Genomic DNA, 8279 nt, shown 5'->3' with positions numbered 1-8279 from the left:
CACTATGCTCAGTTTTGGTTGAAATACCTGGAAAAAATTCCCAGTCTGCAGTTCCCAAAGTGTTCAGCAAAGGGCCAACTGCCACTTTGTTTTTACTAAGGTTTGACCAGCAGGTGCAGGAAGGAATGACCAACTTAGTACGTAAATAAGAAATGTGATCATCCTTAGGCTTAGAACGAAATATCCTTCCTCTGCTCCTTAGCTTATAGTGTCACCACCATCCAGGATCTGAAGACAGAAAGCTGGCCATAGCCTAGAGCTGAAGTCTTCTCTTTCCTGCCCAGTACCCCTTCCTCACATCTCACTGGTCCCAAGTCATCCTCTTGTATTTCCACTGCACTGTCTTAGTTCAGGCCTCAAAATATTTTTCCAGCCTTTATTTTTTTAACTTAAAAAATATTTATTTATTTATTTATTTATTTGGGGCTGTGTTGGGTCTTCAGTGTTGCGTACAGGCTTTCTCTGGTTGCGGCAAGCGGGGGCTACTCTTTGTTGAGGTGCGCAGGCTTCTCATTGTGGTGGCTTCTCTTGTTGAGGAGCATGGGCTCTAGGCACGCGGGATTCAGTAGTTGTGGCTTGTGGGCTCTAGAGCACAGGCTCAGTAGCTGTGGTGCACGGGCTTAGTTGTTCTGCAGCATGTGGGATCTTCCCGGACCAGGGCTTGAACCCGTGTCCCCTGCATTGGCAGGTGGATTCTTAACCGCTGCGCCACCAGGGAAGCCCTTTTCCAGTCTCTTAACTGGTCTCTCTCACAGCAGTTTTCCTATATTCTAATCCATACTCCAATTTCCACTGCTTATTTAATTTTTCTGCTTAAAGACACCCTAAAAGAGTGTTCTCCAAACCAAAAAAAAAAAAAAAAAAAAAAAAAGATAAACATTTATCCACTTATTCCCACTTAAAATATTTATTTAGAAACACACAAATCAGGACTTCCCTGGTGGCACAGTGGATAAGAATCCATCTGCCAATGCAGGGACACAGGTTCGAGCCCTGGTCCGGGAAGATCCCACATGCCACAGAGCAACTAAGCCCGTGCGCCACAACTCCTGAGCCTGTGCTCTGGCGACCGTGAGCCACAACTACTGAGCCCGTGTGCTGCAACTACTGAAGCCTGCACGCCTAGAAACTGTCTGTGCTCCACAACAAGAGAAGCCACCACAATGAGAAGCCCACGCACCGCAACGAAGAGTAGCCCCCACTCACCGCAACTAGAGAAAGCCCGCATGCAGCAATGACGACCCAATGCAGCCAAAAATCAAAAAATTTTAAAACACCCAAAACACACCAATCACTATAAATGATATAATATGCTCTTTCTATAACATACATAAAAATAGATTTAAAAGAAGAGATAAAATTAAAAAGAACTAGATATTCTAATTTATTTATTTATTTATAGATATTCTAACATTTACCTCTGGAACTCCATCCTGCACACCCTCTGGCTTTGAGAACACTCCATTTTAGAGATCATTACTCCACAAGATTGAGTTCAAATTGCTTAGCATGACAGTAAGGGTCTTCAAAGTATGATTCCACCTACCTAATTCAGCCTTCTTTCTCACAATCCTCCCTCCACATAGTTACGTTAATTTGCTAGGGTAAACTGCCAAGAATGCATTCCCTAGTCCCTCTTTCCACCCCACCACACATTCATCAATCAAGATTCTGGAGGGGGACTTCCGGGGAAGATGGTGGAAGAGTAGGATGTGGAGATCACCTTCCTCCCCACAGATACACCAGAAATACAGCTACACATGGAACAACTCCTACAGAACACCTACTGAACGCTGGCAGAAGACGTCAGACCCCGCGAAAGGCAAGAAACTCCCCACGTACCCGGGTAGGGCAAAAGAAAAAAGAATAAACAGAGACAAAAGGATAGGGATGGGACCTGCACCAGTGGGAGGGAGCCGTGAAGGAGGAAAGGTTTCCACACACTAGGAAGCCCCTTCGCGGGCGGAGACTGCGGGTGGCGGAGGGGGAAGCATCCAAGTCGCGGAGGAGAGCGCAGCAACAGGGGTGTGGAGGGCAAAGCGGAGAGATTTCCGCACATACCGACTGGCACTCATCAGCCCGAGAGGCTTATCTGCTCGCCCGCCGGGGCGCGTGGGGCTGGGAGCTGAGGCTCGGGTTTCGGTCGGAGCACGGGGAGAGGACTGGGGCTGGCGGCGAGAACACAGCCTGAAGGGGCTAATGCGCGACAGCTAGCTGGGAGGGAGTCCGGGAAAAAGTCTGGACCTGCCGAAGAGGCAAGAGACTTTTTCTTCCCTCTGTTTCCTGGTGCGCGAGGAGAGGGCATTAAGAACGCTGCTTAAAGGGGCTCCACAGACGGGCGCGAGCCGCGGCTGAAAGCGCGGAGCCCAGAGACGGCCATGGGACGCTGGGGCTGCTGCCGCCGCCAAGAGGCCTGTGTGCGAGCGCAGGTCACTGTCCACGCCCCCCTTCCAGGGAGCCTGTGCAGCCCGTCACTGCCAGGGTCCCGGGATCCAGGGACGGCTTCCCTGGGAGAGCTCACGGTGCGCCTCGGGCTGGTGCAATGTCACGCCAGCCTCTGCTGCCGCCGGCTCGCCCCGCATCCGTACCCTTCCCTCCCTCCCCCTGGCCTGAGTGAGCCAGAGCCCCCAAATCAGCTGCTCCTTTAACCCCGTCCTGTATGAGCGAAGAACAGACGCACTCCGGCAACCTACACACACAGGCGGGGCCAAATCCAAAGCTGAGACCCGGGAGCTGTGAGAACAAAGAAGACATAGGGAAATCTCTCCCAGCAGCCTCAGAAGCAGCGGATTAAAGCTCCACAATCAACTTGATGTACCCTGCATCCATGGAATACATGAATAGACAACTAATCATCCCAAATTGAGGAGCCGTGCGGATGAAAGGTTCTTGGTGCTGCAGCCAGGAGTCAGTGCTGTGCCTCTGAGGTGGGACAGCCAACTTCAGGACACTGGTCCACAAGAGACCTCCCAGCTCCACATAATATCAAACGGCGAAAATCTATCAGAGATCTCCATCTCAACACCAGCACCCAGCTTCACTCAACGACCAGCAAGCTACAGTGCTGGACACCCTATGCCAAACAACTAGCAAGAAAGGAACACAACCCCACACATTAGCAGAAAGGCTGCCTAAAATCATAAAAAGTCCACAGACACCCCAAAACACACCACCAGACGTGGACCTGCCCACCAGAAAGACAAGATCCAGCCTCAACCACCAGAACACAGGCACTAGTCCCCTCCATCAGGAAGCCTACACAACCCACTGAAACAACCTTAGCCACTGGGGACAGACACCAAAAACAACGGGAACTACAAACCTGCAGCCTGCAAAAAGGAGACCCCAAACACAGTAAGATAAGCAAAATGAGAAGACAGAAAAATACACAGCAGGAGAAGGAGCAAGATAAAAACCCACCAGACCTAACAAATGAAGAGGAAATAGGCAGTCTACCTGAAGAAGAATTCAGAATAATGATAGTAAAGATGATCCAAAATCTTGGAAATAGAATAGACAAAATGCAAGAAACAGTTAACAAGTACCTAGAAAAAATAAAGATGAATCAAGCAACAATTAGAAACACAGTAAATGACATGAAAAATACTCTAGATGGGATCAATAGCAGAATAACTGAGGCAGAAGAACAGATAAGTGACCTGGGAGATAAAATAGTGGAAATAACTACTGCAGAGCAGAAGAAAGAAAAAAGAATGAAAAGAACTGAGGACAGTCTCAGAGACCTCTGGGACAACGTTAAACGCACCAACATTCGAATTCTAGGGGTTCCAGAAGAAGAAGAGAAAAAGAAAGGGACTGAGAAAATATTTGAAGAGATTATAGTTGAAAACTTCCCTAATATGGGAAAGGAAATACTTAATCAAGTCCAGGAGGCACAGAGAGTCCCATACAGGAGAAATCCAAGGAGAAATACGCCAAGACACATATTAATCAAAGCGTCAAAAATTAAATACAAAGAAAACATATTAAAAGCAGCAAGGGAAAAAGAACAAATAACACACAAGGGAATCCCCATAAGGTTAACAGCTGATCTCTCAGCAGAAACTCTGCAAGCCAGAAGGGAGTGGCAGGACATATTTAAAGTGATGAAAGAGAAAAACCTGCAACCAAGATTACTCCACACAGCAAGGATCTCATTCAGATTAGATGGAGAAATTAAAACGTTTACAGACAAGCAAAAGCTGAGAGAGTTCAGCACCACAAACCAGCTTTACAACAAATGCTAAAGGAACTTCTCTAGGCAAGAAACACAACAGAAGGAAAAGACCTACAATGACGAACCCAATACAATTAAGAAAATGGGAATAGGAACATACATATCGATAATTACCTTAAATGTAAATGGACTAAATGCTCTCACCAAAAGACACAGATTGGCTGAATGGATACAAAAACAAGACCCATATATATGCTGTCTACAAGAGACCCACTTCAGACCTAGAGACACATACAGACTGAAAGTAAGGGGATGGAAAAAGATATTCCATGCAAATGGAAACCAAAAGAAAGCTGGAGTAGCAATTCTCGTATCAGACAAAATAGACTTTAAAATAAAGACTACTAGAAGAGACAAAGAACGACACTACATAATGATCAAGGGATCGATCCAAGAAGAAGATATAACAATTGTAAATATTTATGCACCCAACATAGGAGCACCTCAATACATAAGGCAAATACTAAGAGCTATAAAAGGGGAAATCGACAGTAACACATTCATAGTAGGGGACTTTAACACCCCACTTTCACCAATGGACAGATCATCCAAAATGAAAATAAATAAGGAAACACAAGCTTTAAATGATACATTAAACAAGATGGACTTAATTGATATTTATAGGACATTCCATCCAAAAACAACAGAATACACATTTTTCTCAAGTGCTCATGGAACATTCTCCAGGACAGATCATATCTTGGGTCACAAATCAAGCCTTAGTAAATTTAAGAAAATTGATATCATATCAAGTATCCTTTCCAACCACAAGGCTATGAGACTAGATATCAATTACAGGAAAAGATCTGTAAAAAATACAAACACATGGAGGCTAAACAATACACTACTTAATAACGAAGTGATCACTGAAGAAGTCAAAGAGGAAATTTTAAAAATACCTAGAAACAAATGACAATGGAGACACGACAACCCAAAACCTATGGGATGCAGCAAAAGCAGTCCTAAGAGGGAAGTTTATAGCAATACAATGCCACCTTAAGAAACAGGAAACATCTCGAATAAACAACCTAAGCTTGCACCTAAAGCAATTAGAGAAAGAAGAACAAAAACACCCCAAAGTTAGCAGAACGAAAGAAATCATAAAGATCAGATCAGAAATAAATGAAAAAGAAATGAAGGAAACGATAGCAAAGATCAATAAAACTAAAAGCTGGTTCTTTGAGAAGATAAACAAAATTGATAAACCATTAGCCAGACTCATCAAGAAAAAAAGGGAGAAGACTCAAATCAATAGAATTAGAAATGAAAGAGGAAAAGTAACAACTGACACTGCAGAAATACCAAAGATCATGAGAGATTACTACAAGCAACTCTATGCCAATAAAATGGACAACCTGGAAGAAATGGACAAATTCTTAGAAATGCACAACATGACGAGACTGAATCAGGAAGAAATAGAAAATATAAACACACCAATCACAAGCACTGAAATTGAAACTGTGATAAAAAAATCTTCCAACAAACAAAAGCCCAGGACCAGATGGCTTCACAGGCGAATTCTATCAAACATTTAGAGAAGAGCTAACACCTATCCTTCTCAAACTCTTCCAAAATATAGCAGAGGGAGGAACACTCCCAAACTCATTCTACGAGGCCACCATCACCTTGATACCAAAACCAGACAAGGATGTCACAAAGAGAAAACTACAGGCCAATATCACTGATGAACATAGATGCAAAAATCCTCAACAAAATACTAGCAAACAGAATCCAACAGCACATTAAAAGGATCATACACCATGATCAAGTGGGGTTTATTCCAGGAATGCAAGGATTCTTCAATATATGCAAATCAATCAACGTGAAACACCATATTAAGAAACTGAAGGAGAAAAACCATATGATCATCTCAATAGATGCAGAGAAAGATTTTGACAAAATTGAACACCCATTTATGATAAAAAAAAAAACCCTGCAGAAAGTAGGCATAGAGGGAAATTTCCTCAACATAATAAAGGCCATATATGACAAACCCACAGTCAACATCATCCCCAATGGTGAAAAACTGAAACCATTTCCACTAAGATCAGGAACAAGACAAGGTCGTCCACTCTCACCACTCTTATTCAACATAGTTTTGGAAGTTTTAGCCACAGCAATCAGAGAAGAAAAGGAAATAAAAGGAATCCAAATTGGAAAAGAAGAAGTAAAGCTGTCACTGTTTGCAGATGACATGATACTATACATAGAGAATCCTAAAGATGCTACCAGAAAACTACTAGAGCTAATCAATGAATTTGGTAAAGTAGCAGGATACAAAATTAATGCACAGAAATCTCTGGCATTCCTATATACTAATGATAAAAAATCTGAAAGTGAAATCAAGAAAACACTCCCATTTACCACTGCAACAAAAAGAATAAAATATCTAGGAATAAACCTACCTAAGGAGACAAAAGACCTGTATGCAGAAAATTATAAGACACTGATGAAAGACATTAAAGATGATACAAATAGATGGAGAGATATACCATGTTCTTCGATTGGAAGAATCAACATTGTGAAAATGACTCTACTACCCAAAGCAATCTACAGATTCAATGCAATCCCTATCAAACTACCACTGACATGTTTTCACAGAACTAGGACAAAAAAATTCACAATTTGTATGGAAACACTAAAGACCCTGAATAGCCAAAGCAATCTTGAGAACGAAAAATGGAGCTGGAGGAATCAGGCTCCCTGACTTCAGACTATACTACAAAGCTACAGTAATCAAGACAGTATGGTACTGGCACAAAAAGAGAAAGATAGATCAATGGAACAGGATAGAAAGCCCAGAGATAAACCCACACACATTTGGTCACCTTATCTTTGATAAAGGAGGCAGGAATGTACAGTGGAGAAAGGACAGCCTCTTCAATAAGTGGTGCTGGGAAAACAGGACAGGGACATGTAAAAGTATGAGATTAGATCACTCCCTAACACCATACACAAAAATAAGCTCAAAATGGATTAAAGACCTAAATGTAAGGCCAGAAACTATCAAACTCTTAGAGGAAAACATAGGCAGAACACTCTATGACATAAATCACAGCAAGATCCTTTTTGACCCACCTCCTAGAGAAATGGAAATAAAGACAAAAATAAACACATGGGACCTAATGAAACTTCAAAGCTTTTGCACAGCAAAGGAAACCATAAACAAGACCGAAGAAAACCCACAGAATGGGAGAAAATATTTGCAAATGAAGCATCTGACAAAGGATTAATCTCCAAAATTTATAAGCAGCTCATGCAGCTCAATAATAAAAAAACAAACAACCCAATCCAAAAATGGGCAGAAGACCTAAATAGACATTTCTCCACAGAAGATATACAGATGGCCAACAAACACATGAAAGAATGCTCAACATCTTTAATCATTAGAGAAATGCAAATCAAAACTACAATGTGATATCATCTTACACCAGTCAGAATGGCCATCATCAAAATATCTAGAAACAATAAATGCTGGAGAGGGTGTGGAGAAAAGGGAACACTCTTGCACTGCTGGTGGGAATGTGAATTGGTACAGCCACTATGGAGAACAGTATGGAGGTTCCTTAAAAAACTACAAATAGAACTACCATATGACCCAGCAATCCCACTACTGGGCACATACCCTGAGAAAACCATAATTCAAAAAGAGTCATGTACCAAAATGTTCATTGCAGCTCTATTTACAATAGCCCGGAGATGGAAACAACCTAAGTGTCCATCATCGGATGAATGGATAAAGAAGACGTGGCACATATATATAATGGAATATTACTCAGCCATAAAAAGAAATGAAATTGAGCTATTTATAATGAGGTGGATAGACCTAGAGTCTGTCATACAGAGTGAAATAAGTCAGAAAGAGAAAGACAAATACCATATGCTAACACATATATATGGAATTTAAGAAGAAAAAAATGTCATGAAGAACCTAGAGGTAAGACAGGAATAAAGACACAGACCTACTAGAGAATGGACTTGAGGATATGGGGGGGGGGAAGGGTAAGCTGTGACAAAGCGAAAGAGAGGCATGGACATATAT

This window comes from Mesoplodon mirus (assembly GCF_964341445.2).
Source record: "Mesoplodon mirus genome assembly, chromosome: 14".
NCBI classification, from domain to species: domain Eukaryota; kingdom Metazoa; phylum Chordata; class Mammalia; order Artiodactyla; family Ziphiidae; genus Mesoplodon; species Mesoplodon mirus.
The sequence above is the reverse complement of the archived record's forward strand: the minus strand, read 5'-3'. Positions refer to the sequence as shown.